This window comes from Papio anubis, chromosome 4 (genome assembly GCF_008728515.1).
Source record: "Papio anubis isolate 15944 chromosome 4, Panubis1.0, whole genome shotgun sequence".
In the NCBI taxonomy this organism is placed as follows: domain Eukaryota; kingdom Metazoa; phylum Chordata; class Mammalia; order Primates; family Cercopithecidae; genus Papio; species Papio anubis.
The window spans coordinates 177,936,677-177,958,834 of NC_044979.1; the positions used below are offsets into that span (position 1 = coordinate 177,936,677).

General features: G+C 45.4%; 1 protein-coding gene across 7 annotated transcripts in view; it reads left to right on the forward strand.

Moving 5' to 3' along the window:
• Positions 1 to 3,319: 3,319 nt before the first annotated feature.
• SLC37A1 (solute carrier family 37 member 1) overlaps positions 3,320 to 22,158 on the forward strand; it is an 82,017-nt gene continuing 63,178 nt past the window's right edge. Inside the window, exons 1-2 of one of the 7 annotated variants that reach the window (XM_009202199.4) lie at positions 3,320 to 3,459; positions 6,025 to 6,146. The gene's annotated coding sequence lies outside the window, so the exon portion shown is untranslated. Of the gene's footprint in view, positions 3,460 to 6,024; positions 6,147 to 18,295; positions 19,258 to 19,409; positions 19,472 to 22,158 lie in introns of those variants that run through there. The other 6 variants (XM_003895443.4, XM_021935468.2, XM_009202202.4 and 3 more) reach the window with 6 other exon arrangements.

The window sequence follows — 22,158 nt, forward strand, 5'->3', positions numbered from 1 at the left end:
GCGGCCGGCCCCGCCTCCCTCCCGGCCGGAAAGATGGGGAGCTGGGACTGGCAAGGCGGACGGCGCGGGAGGAGCCACTGGCAGCCTTTGCGTACTGTCATAGCAACGGGAAGGGCGCCTCGACCAATCACCGCCCGGGAATAGAGAGAGGCGGGGCGGAAGGGACGAGGTGGAGCCAGTGGCAGCACTGGGGTGCAGTCATAGCAACGAGGGGCCGCCTTGGCCAATCACTGCTCGGGAAGGGAGGGGGGCGGGGACTGGGCAGGGCCTGGGCGGGTTCCGTGCCTGGCTGCCCACCGGGTCTCTGACCTGGACCTCGCTGTCGCTGGCCCCTGAAATCCATCACTTTAGTCGGCTGTTCTGTGACGCCGCAACAAGGAGCCACCTGGGTACTGGGCCTTCAAGAGGAGGGACGCGGGAAGCGCGTCCGGGCCAACTCTCGAGTGGGTTTCACCCCTGCCCAGTGCGGGCACTGCACGCTCCCTTCCGTCCCCGGGCCTCGCAGGCCCCTCCGGGGGTGCTGCCCATCCCCACTTACTTTCTAGGCTCTTCGGACCCTTCGGGGTTCGCGGATCGCAGAGATGTGTCCGCCAAGATCTCTTCTTTGGTCCGTAAACAACTTCACTCTCAAGGAGGCAGCTCTGGCCTCTCAGCAGGTGCGGCCTACACTGATGTCCGTCCGGGTTTGACATCATTCCCCGACCCCGACAGGAGTCCCAGCCCCCTCGGGCCTCTGACTCTCAGGGGTTCCGTAAGGATCTCCGCTCCTCTCCCCTCGCTCCTGGCTCCCCTCCACTCACACACACCCACAAAAATCACAGGCGCACACGCACGTACACGTGCAGGCTTGGCACTCTGCTTCACCTGACGCACTCCGCCTGCCCAAGGCCCCTCACGATCTCCCATTTCCTCTGCCATCATCCCAGACAAAAAGCTGTGTTATTTGTTGTTGCTGCAGGAGCTGGGGAGGAGTGACTGAATAACCACAGGATTTAGTCTTGATGGCAGAATCCCAGAAGCCAAATCCACGTGGTGAATAAGCTGCTGATCTTTCAGAGCACACATCCCCTGGAGAATCTTCCCAATGCTAATATGAAAGTTTACAACCATAACCCATCATCAGGCCCAAATATATTACTTACTGAATAAATACACAAGTTACAAGCAACACACAAGAATCCAAAATTATGTCGTTTTTTAGTTGCAAAGATAAAAATGTTGTAAACACCAAAATTTAACAGCTTTTCTTATGGGGAAAAGTGGGGAGTTGGGGATAATAAATGATTATTATTTTCTTCTCTACATATTGGCAAAGTTACTACAATTGAGCATGTCTTATTTTTATAATAAAATGCCAAAAGTATTTTAAATGTTAAAAATGTAGAATGGTAACATAATCAAGTATATGCAAATAAATAGTCATTTTTTACATTTAAAATGTCAGAAATTCAACTTTCAAATTTGTCCTAACAATGACAGTAACCAATGTTTACTAAGTTCTGACACTGCATGTGGGCGCTGTTTTAAGAATTTTATGAGTTATCTTATTAAATCCTCACTATCATTTCTCCATTGTAAATCTAAGGAAAGGGAGTTATAGAGGGGTATAAACTAAAAATAACCTCCTAAGCCCCACTACAGCCAACTGAATGGACCCCCTCTTGACCAAGGGGACCCCAGAAACCTTAAAAACTGAGTTATCAGCCATGATGGGAAGGGAGGTCAGAAATGCCTCACTAATACCCTTTTGCCGTTTAGACACAACAACTAACCAGCATTAATGTTAAACTAGAGATCATAAGACTGACAGAATGGACTCTGTGGCAGTAAGATACCAACTTATAAACAGAACCTAAGGCCATGCCAGGCATGAGTTAAGTCATGCACCCCTATACTTAAAAGAATAAACTATATTTTAACTACTTGGAAAAGGTCTTATGATTCATGTTTCACATTTTGCACTTGAGTAAAAAATCTTACTGTGAATCTCTCAAATCTTATCATGAGTTCCTCAGACTGTTGATGTACTAATTAATACGTAACGACTGACACTGAAAAGGATACTGATTTGTTTCTAAATCATGACATTTCACTGATTGTCTTGTGCATACGCAGAAAACATTTTAGCCTGTATGTTGTTATCCGTAGCCATTGATTGTAACCTCTATATCGTCCCTCCAATGAAAAAAGACAACTCCAATATGAGGAGTCCCCTTCCCATTCCTCAACTTTCTTATAAAACCATTGCAACTTGTAACAGACTTTGGAACACACTCAACTTTGTTGCTGTGCCTTCCCCATTCAATCTTCAAATTTGACTTTCAATAAGCCTTTATCAATTTCTGCCTCAACAGCCTTAACTTTGGCCCACAGCAGTTAAGATCATTGCCCAAGATCATACAGCCAGTGGGATTCAAATCGAGCCATCAGACCCAAGAGCAACTGTTGCTCATCACTATACTGCCTCCCAGATCTGTGATAAAGAAATAACTAGTTTTCTGGCAGTGACTGTAAAGCATCTACCAAGCAGAGGACCACTGGTTCAAATGCCTTGGATTGCAAACACCAGGGAGTGGCTTAAGCAAACTACATGGTTAAGCAAACCCTGCTCTGGATCACATCCTTAGCAACTAGACATCTAGCTACAGCTATTAAATCCTAAGGTTTACAATTTGATCTCTATCCCGTACAAATTTGCCAGGGTCTTCCCTCCCAAATCTTTCAATCTATAGTAATTTCACTACACTGTAGGTTTAGCAATTATCCAAATAATTGACAAAGGCAAGAAGGGGTGAACAACAGGATGGGCCTCCCAGCACCTCCTGCAGCAGCACCTGGACTGGATTCTAAATTCCTCTTTCCAGAAAGAAGCTGCACCCCAGCCCAGATTCAGCTGAAAGCCACAGCTGCCAAGAGGCAGTCGGAGCGCTGGGCACCTCTCTGCGCACCCAGGAAACCCAAGGAGGACTTCATCAAGCCAAGCGGATGCCTCACTCAGAGCCCCAGGATCCCTGACCCCTGACCCCACAGTGACCTGGAAATGCCGGGTAATGCCAGAAGCAGCGCTTTCCAATTCTGAAGGCCCTCAAAATGCTTGCTCAGCCCATCTTCCTCCTTTCCTGGGGCGTGGGAGTGGTGGGAAGATGAGAGGCAGAAAGACGAGGACATCATCAGAAGGTTTTTCCTTACTGGAAAATGAGAGGAAATCCTCTTCCACCGCTTAAAAATCAAAAGGGGCTGCCCATCTTCCTCTGGCAGGGGTCTCCCATCATCCCCCGCGAGGCCTTCCCATTATCCCCTGCGGGGCTTTCCCATCATCCACAGAGGCCCTTCCCATAACCCCCAAGCGGGAAGTTCGTGCAAGTGCCGCTCTGCAGGGAGGAGTGAGGGCCTAGGGGAACGCCCTCAGGAGAGTGGAGGGCAGCAGTGGCCGCGGTTCCTCTGCACTTCGTTTCTTCAGTAAGAAATGATCTTCTTGTCCTTCTTACGTAGAAATGGAGCGATCCATTTCCTTTTACCCATTAACCCCTTCAAAAAGAAGAAAAACAGTCCCAGGCCGGCCATGGTTGATCTCTGCAGAGGGGCTGGTCAGGGTGCCTTCTGCTTCCTGGTGGGATGGCCAAGGCCAGGGAAACTGTTGAAACCACCCTGGGGCTGCCTTCTGTATTTTCCACAACCTTCCAGGCCCACCTCCCAGCTGGAGGCCCTGCAGCTTGGCAGTTGCCATGGCGACTGAGTCCCTAAGAGTGTCTCTTCTGAGCTCTCCTGGACAGTGTGGAGAAAAGGCCTTAAGAACTGAGGGGCTTCGGTAAAATGCAAACAGATTTTTTTTGAAGTTTTGTAGGCACTGTTCAGATAAAAAGCAGGGACTTTCAACAAAATGAGTTCAGGCCTATTTTAACTATAGAACTATGAGGTTGTTTATTAGAATAATTGTACTCTGGTAAATTTACCAATTTCATATATATGCATATTAATAAACAAATATATTAGCGTATATAGATAGAAAAAGTTCTATCTACATGTACAATTGAAAACTTTTTAAAACAGTGTTAGTAGTATCACATATTAGCATTTAGAGGATAGAGACAGACCCGGGATTGGAGCCCTAGCTCCATATACTTCTTTCTGAAGTCAGTCTACTCATATGTAAAATGGGCTGTTGTGAGGTCAAAATTAGATATTCATAATGAGAGTAGCACAGTGCCTAGCACACAGTAAAGCACTTAGTAAATGGGAGCTATTACTATTAATTGTACTGTTGTTAATCTTATAATAGGTTAAGCACCTTTTGGCTATCAGTATGTTTGGGGGAGAATTTTAACTCGTTTGTCTTAATCGTTTTCAGTAGAGGTTTTTTCTTGAAAAGAATCAAACTGCCAAAGATGATTCAGTCAGATAGTTGTTTGTGACAATCAGAAGTTAGTCTGTGATGAACAGTTTAGTTTTAATGCTCATGTTCATTAGCACTAATATACATAAGGGTGGGGAGAGACTGAAGCTTCTGGATATATATAGACAGGTAGATTCTTAAGTGTAAGTAGGTATTTGAACTGTTTGTGGATTATGTCTCATAAAGTTGGCACCCAGCAAGGAGGAAAATGCCAGATACACACACGCCCATTCCTGAGGTATGTAGGTCAGTGGAAGGCTATTGAAACACAGCTGTCAAGAGAGAAATGTAAATTATTTTTCACCCAGGAAGTGAGATTATTCCATAATGTATCATAACCAGTAGGGGAAATAGTTTAGTGGACACCTGTGTGGAGACAAGAGATGTCAGAAAATTGGATAGACTCAAATTTCACGTTGGGTAGCAACTCAAGGACATAGCTCAGTGCTTGGCACATAGTAAGTGCTCAACTAACACAGGTTTATCAAATTGAGTGTTAGATATTATCTTGCAACAGAGCTGTGCTTTATGCAGCATTAGGAAAAGAGAAAAAAGTGATGTGAATTTTTTTTTTCTTTTTCTTGTTTTTTTAATTCTTCTTAACACACTCCATTTTCCTAGGGCTTGCTCAGGATATCAGTTGCTTAACTACATCTAAGTGTCTTCTAGGTAGAGTACTAGTGGATTACAAAGAAATGAGAAATCACAGACCCATTTGGGGGCAAATTCTACATAAATCTACACTGTTTAAAAAAAATTACCAGGGCTGGGTGTGGTGGCTCACGCCTGTAATCCCAGCACTTTGGGAGGCCAAGGTGGGTGGATTGCCTGAGCTCAGGAGTTCAAGACCAGCTTGCCCAACGTGGTGAAACGCTGTCTCTACTAAAAATACAAAAAATTAGCTGGGCGTGGTAGCAGGCGCCTGTAATCCCAGCTACTCTGGAGGTTGAGGCAGGAGAATCGCTTGAACCTGGGAGGCAGAGGTTGCAGTGAGCCGAGATCGTACCATTGCACTCCAGCCTGGGCAACAAGAGCGAAACTCTATTTCAAAAAAACAAAACAAAACAAAACCCAAAACTATTATGCCTTCTGGCTACATGTTAATCCTTCATTCCAAAGTGGAGGTCACACTTTCCTACTGGTGGATATGCAAGGTTGGTTCTAGTTTTGATATTGCAGATAGCCTCACTCTAACCAGCAGTTGTGGTGGGAGATCCTGTGCTACATGGGGCTGTAGTTTTCAAGATCTAAGGGTGGATCAGATTTTCTAGAAAAGGGACAGGGAAAGAGGTGGCATGCTGAACCACATGCTTATGATTTTCCCAGAATAAGGCTCCCCCTGCCCAACTTTTAGAAAGGTCATAATCAAATAAGATAATGAGGATGAAATGATTTGGAAGTGCTATAGAAATGTAACATGTATATTTAGCTCAGGTTTTAAAATCTTTTAATTATTTAATATTTGATGCATACAAAAGAACACATATTCACATATGCCAGCAAAATAATACAGTGAACACCTGTGAACCCCCTGCCCAAAGTAAATAGATGAATGAGTGAATGAAATCAATATGAACATCTGAATGCATAGATCTTTGTCTACATCTCAAATTCAGCTCTTTGGATTGCAGCTTTATAGAATCAAGAAATTGCTGAGCCTAAATATATGTTGCTGCATTGCCTCCAAGAATGGCCAGACCTATCCTCATTCTCACCAGAACAGAGTGTGTGACTCACTGCTCCCTCGCCTACTGTAAGTCATTTTTCTTCTCTGCTAATCTGATGGACAAGGCAGTGTCTCGTAGTGACTTTAGTTTGTATTAATATTTCCTCGATTCTTTGAGAAGATAAGCATTTTTCCCCAAATGCTGATTCTTCACCTATGATAACCCCTGTTAATTATTTAGATTAGTTTTTTGCAGGCCACCTTCATATATCTGTATATGTTATTTTCTCTTTCTGAAATGTGGTGCCCATGTTTCTCTACCCGGTGAACAATTTGTCAACTTTAATACTTTACCAGATGTAACTTTCCTAGGGATGCTGTTTCTAACTGCTGCCAGCCCCTTCTTACCATCTCTCTGGTTGTGCTTCTGATGCATTTCCTACACAGTTGTAACGTGTTTCCAGGTCAGCCTCCCTAAGCACCTCCCAAGGCCTCCACCCCACAGTCTGGCACAGAACTTGACACATACCAGATACTCAACTTATTAAATATTACTGAATACTTTTAGAAAATTGGGAACATACAGTAAAGTATAATGAAGAAAATAAAGATAACCAATAATCTCACTTCCCAAAGATAATAACTACTGCCATTTTGGTGTGAATCCTTTCACGCTTTTAAAATGCATATGTATGTCTATTTAATTGAAATCATTCTATTTGTCATTTACATTATCACATGTCATTATATGGTGAACATGTCAAAAAAATTTTTCCAAAGTGTTTTAAAGACAATAGTATTTCACCTTAAGGATATACCAAAATTATTATGTCACAAATGTTGGATAAGAGAATGAATGAAAATGTTTAATATAAAATTGAACAAGGTAGGGGGTATTACTTAAGGAAATTATGCTCCTTTTTTTTTTTTTTTTTTTTTTCTGAGACAAGGTCTGGCTCTGTCATCCAGGCTGGAGTTCAGTGGCATGATCACAGCTCACTGCAGCCTCAACCTCCCAGGCTCAGGTGATCCTCCTGCCTCAGCCTCCCGAGTACCTGGGAATACAGGAGCCTGCCACCACACCTGGCTGATTTTTTGGGTTTTTTTTATACAGACAGGGTTTTGCCATGTTGCACAGGCTCAAACTCCTGAGCTCAAGAGATCCACTCGCCTCAGCCTCCCAAAGTGCTAGAATTACAGGTGTGAACCACCACACCCAGTCTGCATTTTGTTTTTAAGAAAACAATGTGTCGGGTGTCTTTTCTCAGTATCTCATTCACTCGTGTTTCTTGGGTGACTACCAGAATTTCCTCAGCTCTGGATACTGTTGCTGTCCTCCTCTTGTGGCGCTGGCATACCTGCTTGTTTGAACTGCCTTTCTCCTCTCCTCAAGCCCATTTTTAATTATCTAGTTACTAGGACAAGCCTCTAAATAGTTGTGGAGCAAATATAGTTATCAGAAGAGCTAAATGAACCATTTCCCTCTCCCTCTACAAAGAGGAAAGCCAGAAAGATTTTAAATTGGACTGGCAATTTTAGGTTTCCCAGAGCTGGCTTTGTGCTATCTAATCACTGAGGCCCTGCACTGGGAGGAACGAGACGGGGCCTCTGGCAACCACATCCGGGTGGTACTAGAACAGCTCAGTGCTGTTATCTATGACCTCAGAACAAAGTCTCAGTTCAGGGGCCCTAAAAGACTTTCCCCATTGAACAAGAATGGAAATGTGAAAATATGTATTTATTAAACAAGATAAGATTGTTTCATTTAGAATGTGATTCACTAATGTATTTCTTTGATTACTTAGTTATCTTGGTATGTTCAGAATATTGTAGCTTTCTTTTTAGCAGTTCTTTATATTAATACATTTAACGAGGGTCCCAGAAGTGCACCAGGCTTTAGGATGGCTAGAAATGGGGAGATGGCCTGGTCATTTTGGGTCATCTTGGCCCTGGTCTCAGTTCCAAGGATGTGTCGGAAGAAAGAATAGGGGTGATAGCTTAGGAAACTCTCTGGAGTGAAGAAGCAGCTTGGCTTTATTAGGTTGTTTTCTTCACCTTAATCCTGAACACCTTTTCAAGCTAACTGGCAGCAAGCTGGACATCGAGGTATGTGTTTAGTTCTAGAAACTTCTCTATGTGTGTCATGATATTTTCTTTTGTTACTATTTTAAGTCATGCACATATATGATATGTATTGTAATGTAGTAGAAGAAGTAAAATTTATACAGTAAAGGGAGAAAAAGGACCTAGAGATCAAGAACTCATCAGCCTCTGCCTGTGCCCAGCATTACCCTGCAAGACAGGCATCTCGCTCCCAAGTTCACTACCAGAATAAATGAATTAATTGACTCTAAAAGGGTTTTGAGAACAGTTTCAAGTTATTATTGCTTATGCTTCCTCCCCTATATTCCAGATCCCACAAAAAAGCCACTTCTTGGGCTGACCTTTTTATCATCCATCTCAAACTCAACAAGGGCAAAACTGAACTTCTTTCCTACACACACCAGTTGCCCAAACCTTCTCTTTTCTTTATTTCCTTATCTTAATGAAGGGCCCACTTGCTACTGGTTTCCGAAGCCAGAATCTGAACATCATCAATGTCTGGGACCAGTTCTTTCCTTCCCTCTTCCCCAACCAATCTCCAAATCCTGGAGATTCTTCCTTCCAAATTGTTCCAAATCCATCTACTTTTTTCCATTCCCACTGCTTCTTCCTTAGTCAGGACACCATCATCTTCTGCCAAGAAGACACCAACAGCCCAGGTGGTCTCCCTGCCTTAGTCTCACTCTCTTCTAATCTATTTGTCACACTGACCGGAATAATCTTTTAAAACCATACATCTAATCATGTTGTTCTTCAGTTTAAAATCTTTCAGTAGTAAAGTCCAGACTCCCTCATTCGATTATTAGGCTCCGAATGACGTGGCCACCAAGTCCCTCCCCAGCCTCTTCTCTTGCCTTATGTTCACACACTGCACTCTCTGCTCTGGCCATAATGACTTTCAGTTCCCCAAACCTAACTTTCTCTAGGATTGCTGGGCCTTTGCCCACGCTGTTCTCTGCTTGGAACACCTTCCACTCTTCTTTTGGGTAACTCGATGCCTTCTCCAGGTCTCACCTCAGCTGTCACTTACACAACCCCATAGACAGGCTTATCCCCAACCCTTGTCTGCAGCGTCCTCCAGGTGACTGTGTCTCCCAGGTGGGTAGCCCCTGAAGTAACCCTCCACACTCCATCACTGTCGGGCAGTTGGAAGGCTGGAGAGGCACGATCCCCCAGAGTCAACCTAGATCCTTGTGGTTTCAGCCCCCAGCAGGTAGGGAGCCCACTAAGCTTCAGCTCTAGAGCAGAGACACAGACAAGGCTACTGGTGTGTGCAAAATATTGACTTGTGAAAATTACAGTATCCAAAACGTGATTTTTTTCTAAAAGAGCTTTTTAAATTTTGTTTTCTGAAAGTTAAAACCAGAAAATTTGTGACAGGTTAAGGATTTAAGGGGATTTTTCAGTTATGTGATGTGAGGCTCTCTGTAGTTTTGTACCAACTAGATTGTTCACTTCCTAAGAATGAGGACCTCTCCTATTCATCTTTGTAATAGGGACAGTGTCTTGCAGATGAAAACATTCAATGACCCTACATTAGAGGAGAAGAAACTGGAACACAAATTGATTGAATGTTCCCCATGTGACAGATTTAATAAGGCTAATGTTGGTGAAGTGGAGGCTGCACAGGCAGTAAGAGGATTCCCTTGTCTACTTGGAAGGTGAACATGAGCTCTGGCATCCCAGGCCTGGTTCAATGTTGATACCCCTGAATTGAAAGTGGCATTTCTGTGTACTCTTACAGATGTTCCTTCATTTGCCATCAGAAAGATAGCTGCGAAGTGATATATAGTAACTTTGGAGGCATATTTTATTTTTAAACCTCTATTAACTTTGTGTCAAATAATCAAAGCTTAACAGGATGTATATTAAAGATGGTGGGAGGGAATCAAACTTCATTTTTAGAGAAAAATAGCAAATCAAAACAAACTGATGCAAGGGACTTTGTGGCTCTCTCCTTCCTTCAGCTCCTGATATGAGTCCTAGATTGATTACATATTCATACTGATTAGCTGTGCTTTCCAATAATTAGAGCAGCCATAAGCATTTGTACACTAATTTAGAGTTCCTAAACCATCCTTAGGAATATTAGCATAAATGTTTATTGAATGTCTCCTGTGTGCCAGGCATGATTCTATACATGATAAGGATTCACTGATGAATAAAACCAGTTTAAAAATGTCTGCTTTCATGGTGCCTACATTCTAACACCTTACTTTCCCCGTTCATCCATACATCAACCCCACAGAGTCACACTAGGAAAACTGGAGTTCAGGAGAGTAAATTGACTTTCACAGGGTCCCAAAAGAGTAAGTTTGGGGTCAGAACTTTAACCCGTCACTCCAGATTCCAAGTCTCATGCTTTTTTTTTTTTTTTGCTAGCTCAGTATTCACTGTGGAATCTTAGCTGATGCTCAAAAAGATAATCTCGAGTAATAGTCAGGAGAGAATATCATATTCAATAAGTTGCTTTTTTTTTTTTTTTTGAGACAGACTGTCACTCTGTCACCCAGGCTGGAGTGCAGTGGCACAGTCTCAGCTCACTGCCACCTCTGCCTCCTGGGTTCAAACAATTCTCCTGTTTCAGCCTCCCAAGTAGCTGGGATTACAGGCACATTCTGCCACACCCAGCTAATTTTTTGTATTTCAGTAGAGACAGGGTTTCATTGTGTTGGCCAGACTGGTCTTGAACTCCTGAGCTCAGGCAATCCACCTGCCTTGGCCTCCCAAAGTGCTAGGATTACTGGCGCGAGCCACCACACCCAGCTCAATAAGTTGCTTTTATTATTGAGTTGCGTAAGTCTTTTTTAGAAATGATTTCAGTTATAAGAATTAAATACTAATGGTCTTAATCATAAGAGTTAAAACTATAAATTAACTGGAAAGGAGCAGCTGCCTGGAGGAACCCAGGGCATGTGCCTTCTGATGGCCACAGTGAGTGCTGAGGTCTTCAGTGTAGGCTGTGAGGGGACTGGCTGCCTAAACTGCCAGCCACTGGTGAGGAGGGTAGATTAAGCTGATGGAGCAGAAAGTCTCACCATCCAAAGCCATCCTTTCCCAGACTCCATGTCTGGTGGGAATAGATAGGCAATCCATGAAAGACTACTGAAGTGTGTGTCTTAGTCCATTTGGGTTGCTATAAAGGAATCCTCGAGGCTGGGTAATTTATAAAGAAGAGAGGTTTATTTAGTTCATGTTTCTGCACGCTGAACAAGAAGCATGGCACCAGCACCTATTTCTTACGAAGGCCTCAGGAAGCTTCCATTCTTGGTGAAAGGCAAAGTGGAGCAGGCCTCACACAGTGAGAGGGGAAGGAAGAGAGAGAGCATGGAGAGAGGTGCCAGGCTCCTTCTAATCAGTTCTCACAGGGACCGATACAGTGAGAACTCACTACTGAGAGGATAGCACCAAACCATTCCTGAGGGATCTTCCCCCATGACCCAGATACCTCCCACTAGGTCCCACTTCCAACAGTGGGGGTCAAGTTTCGACATGAGATTTGGAGGGGACAAATACCCAAACAATATCAGTTTGATAAAGAGGATATGAGTAATTTCATTCTTCCATCAGTGTTGAAAAGTACCATGTCCATAAATCATCAAATGCTGGCCCAGAGGGAACTTTAAAGAACAGCCCCTTAATTTCAGCCACGTAGTTTACCAAACTAGAGCTGGACTGGAGACCATGCCTTTTTTTTTTTTTTTTTTTTTTTTTTTTTTTGAGGTGGAGTCTCACTGTCACCCAGGCTGGAGTGCAATGGTGCCATCTCAGCTCTCTGCAAACTCCGCCTCCCCGGTTCAAGCAATTATTCTGCCTCAGCCTCCCTAGTAGCTATGATTACAGGTGCCCACCACCACACCTGGCTAATTTTTGTATTTTTAGTAGAGACAGGGTTTCACCCTGTTGGCCAGGCTGGTCTCGAATTCCTGACCTCAGATGATCCCCCTGCCTCGGCCTCCCAAAGTGCTGGGATTACAGGCGTGAGCCACCATGCCCAGCCTAAGAGTATGCCTTTTTAAAGACCCCATAAAAATTTTCCAACTTGCTTATCTCCTGTATCTGCACTAGCTCAATTGCGAGAATGACTTCTGAGTTGATGGGTCAGTTTCCTGTTCCCACATACCTGACCTCATTCTACCTATAGGCATAAAATCAAGAGGAATTTACAACAGATGGGCTCAGGCAACAAGTTAGCCCCAGAGTGGAGCTCAGCTACAGAGGAATGCTTCACTGAAAGAACTGTAAGTCCCTGAATTCGATTCAAGACTTTATCAAGTCCTACTTCAGTTAGGATCCAGTTTACTCCCCAAAGACCCATGAGTACTCTCTCAGTTACTATTTCCTTTGCCACACGTATAGAAGAAAAGCAAGAAAGTTACTCTGCTGGGAAACACTGCCAAGGGGTCTTAGAAGCAAGAAAATTTGCCTATTTCATACAGGTAGTTTAAAGAGAACCACCCTTATAAATGGGTGTTTGTCCCCTTATTATTTCAGGATACTTGCAAAGCTCCTCTCCTCCAAATATGTCTCTAATTCAAATATCACAGTGTCTAAAATTCTACCAGTAAAATGCCATTACCTAAATTAAGCACAGCCTTCTGTTTTTATGTTGATATTTCTTTAAATATCATGCCTATAGTTTTAAAATGAAATGATACTAAAGGTATATAACAACAAACAGCTGAACCTGGCTTTATCCCTTCAACTCCTCTGTCTCATTCCCCAACCGTTTTCTACTCTTTTACCCATTTCTTTTGGTAGTTCCCTATATTTCTAAATAATATAAGTAAAGTATGATTTTTATGTCCAGTTTTAAAGGTTTTCTATGGACCTCTTCTTTTAGAGACGACATCTAGTTATCTTACATCCCTTGCCACTTCCCCTGACGCTGTAGGACTGACAGGTCTATCCCAGCCAGGGTGACTCAGTCATTGTTTTTCATGGCCACTGCCTGTTCTTTATGATCAAGGAGGAGAATGCTTTGGAGGAAACAGAGCTTTCATACGTTAATAGGAAGTGAGTCAAAAGTACTGCAACTGAAAGTGTGGCATGGGGTAGGGAGCATGGCCAGTCTCCTCTCTGGGCTCCTGGAAGTATGGCATGGGGTGGGGAGTGTGGCCAGTCTCCTCGCTGGGGTCCTATAGGACTGGGAACGCCTACGCCTTCACACCTAATTATGTTTGCTGGATTGCGTTATAGTTCTTCAGTGTGTGGACTTTTGTCAGTTTTATATCTGTAGGCCGGGCACGATGCCTGGAATACAGAGCATGCTTAATGATGAGAGGCTTTTCATTGTATTTCTTATCAACAACACTCGTAACTGAACATAAATCACCCTTCCTCGCCGGTCAGTGCACTATACAGCTAGAATTCTTGCTTTTTGATCAGTGGAGATAAAATGAATTTCTTTTCTCCATGTTAAGTAATCAGGTTCTGATTTTCCCTTTTCTTTCTCTCTGATAGTGTTTAATGCTCTAATGCTTTCTAAGCATGAGGCATTTTCCTGAGCTCTGAAGCCTAGTATCCTCAAAGCCCCCTTCAGGGAAACCTCAGTTCCTTGTCAGTCAAGGCCTGTCACTGGCTTTGCCTTGGCCTTCTCTGGGAGAATGTCTGCTCCTTAAGTTGATGGTATACATACTATGCTCTTGGTGAAACAGAGTGAAGAGAGCCTATGCAACTTAGGAAGATCATCAAGCAATCTAGGATAAGCATTACGGGAATCCTAGAAGGAGCAAAGAAAGAAAAGGAAGAGAAAGCTTATTTAAATAAATAATGACAGAAACTTCCGAAATCTGTAAAGGGAAATGAATGTCCAGATCCATGAGTCCCAAAGAGCCACAAATAGACTAAATATAAAGAGATTTCACCAAGATACATTATAATCAAATTCTCAAAACTTAAAGAAGCAATTTTGAAAGCAGCAGGAGAAAAGCAACTTGTCACACATAGAAAACCCATAAGACTGTCAATAGGTTTCTCCGCATAGCCCTTGAAGGCCAGGAGGGAGTGGGATGATATATTCAGAGTGTTGAAAGAAAACAACCAACCAAGAATATTATACCAGGCAAGGCTCTCCTATAGAAATGGAGAGAGAAAGACTTTCCCAGACAAAAGCTCTGGCAGTTCATCACCACTAGGCCACCTTACAAGATCTGCTAGAAGGAGTTATTCCAGTTGAAATGAAAGGACGCTAACATTATGAAAACATATAAAAGTAGAAAACTCGCTGTAAAAGTAAAAATGTAGTCAAATTCAGAATAATACTACAGTGGTGGTGTGTAAATCACTTTTAACTCTAGTATAAAAGTTAAAAGACAAAGGTATTAAAAATAATTGTAGCTACAATAATTTGTAAGTGGATACACAATACATAAAACATGTAAATTGTGATATCAGTAACATAAAATATGTTGAGGTGGGGAGAAATTGAAGTGTAGGATTTCTGTAGGCAGCTAACGTTTTATTACTGGAGTGCAGTGGTGTGACCTCAGCTCACTGCAACCTCTGCCTCCTGGGTTCAAGCAATTCCCCTGCCTCAGCCTCCCAAGTAGCTGGGACTACAGGCACATGCCACCACGCCCAGCTAATTTTTTGTATTTTAGTAGAGACGGGGTTTCACCACGTTGGCCAGGATGGTCTCGATCTCCTGACCACATGATCTGCCCGCCTCGGCCTCCCAAAGTGCTGAGATTACAGGCAAGAGCCACAGCGCCTGGCCTAAAATGTTTTATATAAGCATCATAGTGACCACAAAACAAAAACCTGTAGTAGAGTTACAAAATGTAAAGAGAAAGGAATGAAAGCATACCATTACAAAAATCATCAGATCAGAAAGGAAGATAGTAAGGGAGTAAGAAAACAATAAAGGAACTACAAACAGCCAGAAAGCAATTTTTTAAATGGCAGTAGTAATCTATCAATAATTACTTTCATGTAAATGAATTAAATTCTGCAATCAAAAGACAGAAGTGTCTGAATGGATATTAAAAAAAATCTATGTGCTGCCTGCAGGAGACTCATCTTAGCTTTAAGGATATACATAGGCTGAAAGTAAAGGCATGGGAAAAGATATTCCATGCAAATGGTAACCAAATAAAGAGCAAAAAAGATACTTATATCAGACAAAACAGACTTTAAGTCAACAACTTCATAAGAGTCACTATATAGTGAGAAAGAGATAAATTCATCAAGAGGATATAACAATTATAAATGTATATGCACCCAACATCAGAGTACCTAAATATTTATTAACATAACTCAAGAAATAGCAATACAGTAATAGCAGGGTACTTCAGTACCCCATTTTCAACAATGAATAGATGACCCAGACAGAAGACGAATAAGGAAACACTGAACCTGAACAACACTTTAGAGCAAATGGACCTAGCAGACATATAGAACACTCCTTCCACCAGCAGCTGAATGCACATTTACATGTACACAGAACATTCTCTAGGCTAGATCATATGTTAGGCCACAAAACAAGTTTTAACAAATTTAAGAAGATTAAAATATCAAGTATCTTTTCTGACCACAATAGTATGAACTAGAAATCAGTAACAGGAGGAAAATTGGAAAATTCACAAATATGCAGAAATTAAATACATACCTGAACAACCAGTGGGGTCAAAGAAGATATCAAAAGGGAAATCAGAAAATTCCTCGAGACAAATGAAAATGGAAACAACATACCAACACTTATGGGATGCAGCAAAAGCAGTACTAGAGGGAAGTTTATAAAGAAAATGTGGTGTATATCTATATGTACACAATGGAATACTATTTAGCCTTTAAAAAGAAGGATTTCGTGTCATGTGCAACAACATGGATGAACCTGGAGTACATTACGCTAAGTGAAATAAGCCAGGTACAGAAAAATATAGGCCAGGCATGGTAGATCACGTCTCTACTGCCAGCACTTTGGGAGGCTAAGGCAGGAAGATTTCTTGAGCCTGGGAGTTCAAGACCAGCCTTGGCAACATATCAAGACCCCATCTCTACAAAATTTAAAAAATTAGCTGGGCATGGTGGCATGGGCCTGTAGTCTCAGATACTCAGGAGGCTGAGGTGGGAGGATCACTTGGGCCTGGGAGATCAAGGCTGCAGTGAGCCTTGACCACTGCACTCAGTCACTGCCCTCCAACCTGGGCAACAGAACAAGACCCTGTCTCAAAACAAACCAGCCAACAAAAAAACTAACAAAAAAAGAAGAATATGCATGACCTCACTTATTTGTGGAATCTGAAAAACTTGAACTCAGAGAAGTAGAGCATATAATAATGGTGGTTACCAGGGGTATAGTAGGGTGGGAGAAATGGGGAGTTGCTGGCCAAAGAGTACAAAGTTTCACTTAGGAAAGATGAGTAAGTTCTAGAGAGTTAATGTACAGCTCTAATGTATAGTTAGTAATAATACATTGTATACTTGAAATTTGCAAGAAGAATAGATCTTAAATATTCTCACCACCAAAACAAAAATAATGTGAGGTGATTTGATATACTAGCTTGACTGTCGCAATAATTTTATAATGTATTCATATATCAAAACATCACATCATAGACTATAAATTATGTAATTTTTATTTGTTTGTTATATGTCAGTAAAGCTAGGTGGGGGAGGGGAGGGGTGGGAAGAAGCTGTCTCGATGTGGTGGCCGAGGTGTCCTATATATCCTGAGCTCATATTATTGCCTTTCAAATGTAAAAGCTGTAGGTGATGGGATGTCCCAAAGGTTTTAAAATCAGGAATGTCAAGATCAGATTTTGCTTTAGGAGGGCAATTTGAGGCAGCTTAAAGAGTGGATTGCAGGAGATAGAACTTGGAGGTGAGAACACCCTCGCACAAGTGCAGTGAGAGAGGAGTAGCCTGGAGCGGAACCAGTGGCAAGGGCCTGGGCTGCGGAGACCATTGGAGAGAGGGATGGGAGCCACACTGGGCTATCACCGGGAATGGAGAGCTAGAGAGGAGAAAGAACTGGCAGAGGGGGCCAGCGGAGAGAAAGGTCCGAAGAAAACCTAGCCAAAAAGAGAAGGCTGGAGCCCTGGGCCATCTGGCTTGTGGAATGAGGGGCCGCAGGCTTCCTGTGGCTGAACCCTGCGTGGCAGAGAGGTGGGCAGGTCTTCTTTCTGCCTGCAGAAGGCTTCTCAAATGCCTAACAAAGTCATGGATTTCACGCAGCCCAGCTCAGCCAAGAGAGACACATATCAGAGTGTTCTAGAAACAAAGCAGGGCCCCAGGGGGAAACTGCGAGGCCTAGCAGGGCAGGGAAGCCGAACACAGGGAAGAATGCCTTCTCCTTTCTCCAGAGGGAAGCTCAACGGGCCTGGGGGAGGTCCAAGGGGCACTGGCCTGTTGGGACATTTACAGCCAGGCCTGGGGTTGGTTTTATCCTTAAGCATTGTTTTATCCAGGGGCAGGCCTTTTCCCGGAAAATTTCCCCTCTGCCTCACTTTGCTCTTCCCCAGGAGTGGGCTGGGAGCCCCCTCTGCTCTGAAGCCATGCCGGGGGTCCACTCCGTGGGTGTTCGGCAGTAGCTTCTAGGGGACTGGCCAGGCGCCTCCCTGGGGCTGCCTAGGGAGAAGAGTTGTTTCTGGGGTGACGTAGAGCCTGTGTGCCAGGTCACTGGCCAGCAAGGGTAAGAACCCGGCGGGCTCCCCCAGCCTAACAGGGAGCCGCCTCTGTCACGTGCCTGCGAGGTGGGACACAAGCTGGCTTACAAGTTGGTTCGACATAGCCAAATCCGCGTGCCACATTTCCACGCTATAGAGTGCTGGTCTTCATGATTATGCCCCTTGACATGACACAATAGGAATAAAAGCCGGGAGGCCAAGGAAAGGCCCTCTTTGGGGGTGGGGGCGCGGCGGCATGTGACCCTCGCCGCTGTGGGGAAGACCTGCCTTCAGGACGGAGCGCCAGCGGTGCAGAGGCCGCCTGGGACTGCCCGGAGGCCGGTGGGGAGCGGGCCAGCGAAAGCCCGTGCGCCCTCAGAGCCGGGGAAGGCGCGGGTCATGACCCGGGTTCGCCTGCAGAGGCCGGGCAGCGCTGCGAGGCGTGGGGGCGCCCCCGCCCGGTGGCTCCGGGGCTGGTGCGACCCTGGGCACGCCGGGGCCGGGGCCGGGGCCGGAGCCGGGGGTCGCGGCGGCCGGAGAGGGGGAGGAGCCGCGCGGCCCCGCCGGCGCCCCGCGAGCCAGGGAAAGTGAAAGGGCGGCGGGGCCTCCCGCGCGCCGCTCCAGGAAGTCGCGAGCAGGAAGCGCCCGAGGCGGCCGGGCCCGGCTGCGGTGCGCGGGCCTCGGCGGCGCAGGTGAGGCGCGGGGCCGGGGCCGGGCCGGGAGGCGGGGACCCTCAGCCCCACCGCCCGCACCTGCGGGGCCATCGGCGCTCGGGCGCCGCAGCCGCTCAGCACCTGCAGCTGCCGCAGGGAGCCGGGCGCGGGGCCCTGCGCACTCGGAGCTCGGCTCCTTTCCTCCTTCCTTTTCTTTTTTTGGGGGGTAAGTCGGGGCTGGTTTGGATGTTTTCGGAGAGCCAGGGACGGTCTCAAGCTGTTTTCGCGGAGGGAAGTCTTTGAAATACGACATCTAGAAGAGTAGCCCTAGGCGACAATGCCGGGCGTTCCCGGACCGGGGCAACGCTGGGATTCCGGGGAAGTGGAGGCAGAGGGAGCGGGCACGGGGCCAGTAGCCGCTCCACGGAGTCCCCGGCAGGGGCGAGCTTAGCTGTCCTGCCGGGTCCCCTGCCCACCCCGGCCCGGGCCGCGGTGACAGCTGAGGGTCCAGAGAGCCGGCAGGAGGGGACCCCGCGCATTGTCTGCCGCGATGGGGACGTGGGCGTGCCCGCGGAATTCACCTCCTCCGGGGACCAGCCGCCCAGGGAGGAGCCGGCACAGAACGCTGGCTCGGAGCGCCGGCACCCTGGGCCTTTGCGTTGTCTGTCGGCTGAGCAGCTGGTTCCCGGAGCCCGTGGGCCTCCTGGCCAATGCGAGTGACAGCGACCTTCTGGGTTTATAATAAAGGGCTTGACGCGCCGCAAAGTCCCCTAGCCGCTGGCCACCAGCCTTCCAGCCCTCACGGCCCACGCTGTGATCCTGGTGACCGAGAAGGTACGTACAGTCTAAGGATTTGCATTTGAACGAAGGGTACTGGCCAAGCCCCTTACCACCCCCACTCCCCGCCAACACCCCAGCCCGCGGCCCCAGTTTTGAATCTCCAAAGGAGGAATTGCTAAAACCTGCGCTTTCCTGGTCTCCCTTAGCTTTTTGCCTGGAAGGTGCCTGCCTGCCTGCCGGCCTTTGAACTTAAATTGTCTGAAGTTGTGTAAGTGAATACATATTTTAGACTCCCCCCGGTGTTTCTTTATTAATCCCCTTTTAGAGCAAGCTTGAAAACCTCTGGCTCCAGACCTGTGATTCACCAAGTCATTTTGAAACTGCATTTACACGTTCTGTTTCATGCAGCCCACCTGTGTTGTTCTGTTTGTTGGGGGTTGGGGGCAGGTGGTGCAAATGGAATTCAGGTTCCTTGTACTTCAGCCAAGGGGAAAGAGATAGTGACCATTTCATTCATCTTTAATATGGAAAGCGCCTTTAAAAGCAAAAAGCCATAGAAAGAGCACACTCTGCACAGGAAGTTGTATTCTATCTCTTAATTTAAAAAAAGTAAAAGAAAAATGCATGAAAACTTTTGTTTTGCATTTCTCACCCATCTTTGCCTGTAAAGTGAGACCCAGTTTAAAAAAAAAGTCACGAAGTAGATTATTTAAAGTATCTATAGGGCCACTTTGATTACGTGTAATGGCACCTCAGCCCTAAAAAGACTGTTGAACCTTACTCCTGCTATTGCTCACTTCCTATCCCCATTATTTGAGCCTCTTCAGATTACTTGGAACCTTCTAGGCTGCACAGATCACAAGTGGGTGGGTCTGGGAGTGGAGCTTGTGAATGTATCTTTCCCTCAGCTCATTCTGTTTTACAGTTGCCTAGGGTGGGTTTGTTTTTTCAAGAGATGGGTATAAAACCATGTGTCTTTCAGGGTTTTTTCTTTTTTTTTTTTAACTTTCAGTTTCAGGGGTACATGTACAGGTTTTACAGGTTGTAATAAAGATGCTCTAATGGGCTGTTTCCTCAGTTACTATCTTTTTTATTTTTTTAAGACAGGGTCTCGCTGTGTTGCCCAGGCTGGAGTGTGGTGGTGCAATCTCAGCTCACTGCAACCTCCACCTCCTGGGTTCAAGTGATTTTCATGCCTCAGCCACCCGAGTAGCTGGGATTACAGGTGTGCACCACCATGCCCAGCTCATTTGTGTATTTTTGGTAGATACGGGGTTTCGCCATGTTGACCACACTGGTCTCGAACTCCTGGCCTCAAGTGATCTGCCTGCCTCTGCCTCCCAAAGTGCTGGGATTGCAGGTGTGAGCCACCGTGCCCAGCCTAAGTTGCTATCTTTGACAGTGCAATGAAACTGGACATTCTGCCGCTTTTCCTCCCTGGAATGGTAAGTTCCAGGGGCACCTGTAGAGAGTGACTTTTTAAAAAAAGTATCTCTTCTTTTTATGTACTTGGGCTGTGTGCCAAAAACTGGGTTTAAACCAAGTGATTTGTTCCCATTCTGCTGCCCTTTCTCTGCAGGGGATGGGCAGGAGGAAGAGTGGCTGGAGGGAGGAGGTGGCTCAGAGAAACAGGACAAACTGGAATCTGCCCCACTTATCCAGCTGACCCAGGCGAGCCGCCTAGCCTCATTTTTCTCCCTTGTGAAATGAACGCCCTGCCTCTTCAGGGTGGTCACGGGGCTCAAATGAGAGCGTGTCAGTCATGGTTCGTGCTTCCAGAGGTCTTGACCCACTGGAAATGAAGTGGTTTTCTGTGGTGCTGCACAGGCTAGGGAGGAAGGGCCTCATTAGTTGAGCTCTTTAACATCCCAAATGTAAAATCACTGTCTTTGCACATCTTAACTGCACTCACTATGAGAATTTATAGCACTCTTTTTTCACCCATTTTACAGGGAAAAGAATTCATCCTTGTTTTAAAAAGAAATCAAAGAGGTTTTTTTTTTCCCTCTTGACTTGTCAGTGCTTTCTGGGCCTTTGATGTTGTTGTCTCAGGTGTTATCAGAGTTGGAGGTTTTTGATTTATTTCGTAGATGGCAGTGGAATGTTTCCAGACACGCTGGACATGGAGAAGCGGCACTTGAGGGGAAGGTGTTTGCTTCTGACCATCTGTTTCCAGACACTGGTGAACCCAATTCTTTACTCTGAAGCTGTCATCACAAAGTCATTTCCCAGAGTAGATCCAGACCCAGACTGGAGCCCACCCATTTGGAGCAAAAGATTGCTTAAATCTAGAGGTTTGAGCAGACATAGTTTTGAAGTCTTTGTGGCTGTTCATTCAACATGAGTTTCTTGAGCACATGGTCTGTGCTGGGTTCTGGACAAGGAGATGGAAGTAGGACCTTGCCCTGCAGTCCTGGGCCTTCCTCTTTTGAATTTACAGTGAGGATAATATCAGCTAGTGTTTGTTGGGCATTTACTACATACCGGGCCACTTATCAAGTGCTTCCCATAGGTTATCTCATTGCGTGTTTATAACAACATAGATGCCATCATCCCCATTGTTTAGCCTGGAAGGAGAGGGAGCAGAAAAGTTAAGTGACTTGCCTCAGCTTACACAGCCCAGGGTCAGCCTTGGAACAGGAGGTATTGAAGTGGGGTGAATCCCACCTGTTCAGGCCCTGGAGGACCTACCTAGGAGAAAGGTGTAGTTCTGACTGGAGCAGACAGAAGAGATGAGGGGCGGCTCCTGGGACGAAAGCTCAGCGGGGATTTTGAATCTTTTTGTAAAAGGTGGTATAAGGGAAAATCCTTGGAGAATGTGCATTTTTGGAAGCTCACTCTCGATGGAGGCAAAAGTGAATGTGGGGAACTGATTGGCTTTGGAGGACACAGTGACTCAGGAATGTCATGAGTTTGATGTTGGCATGGGAGACCGGGCCTGCCTGCTGTGCTGGG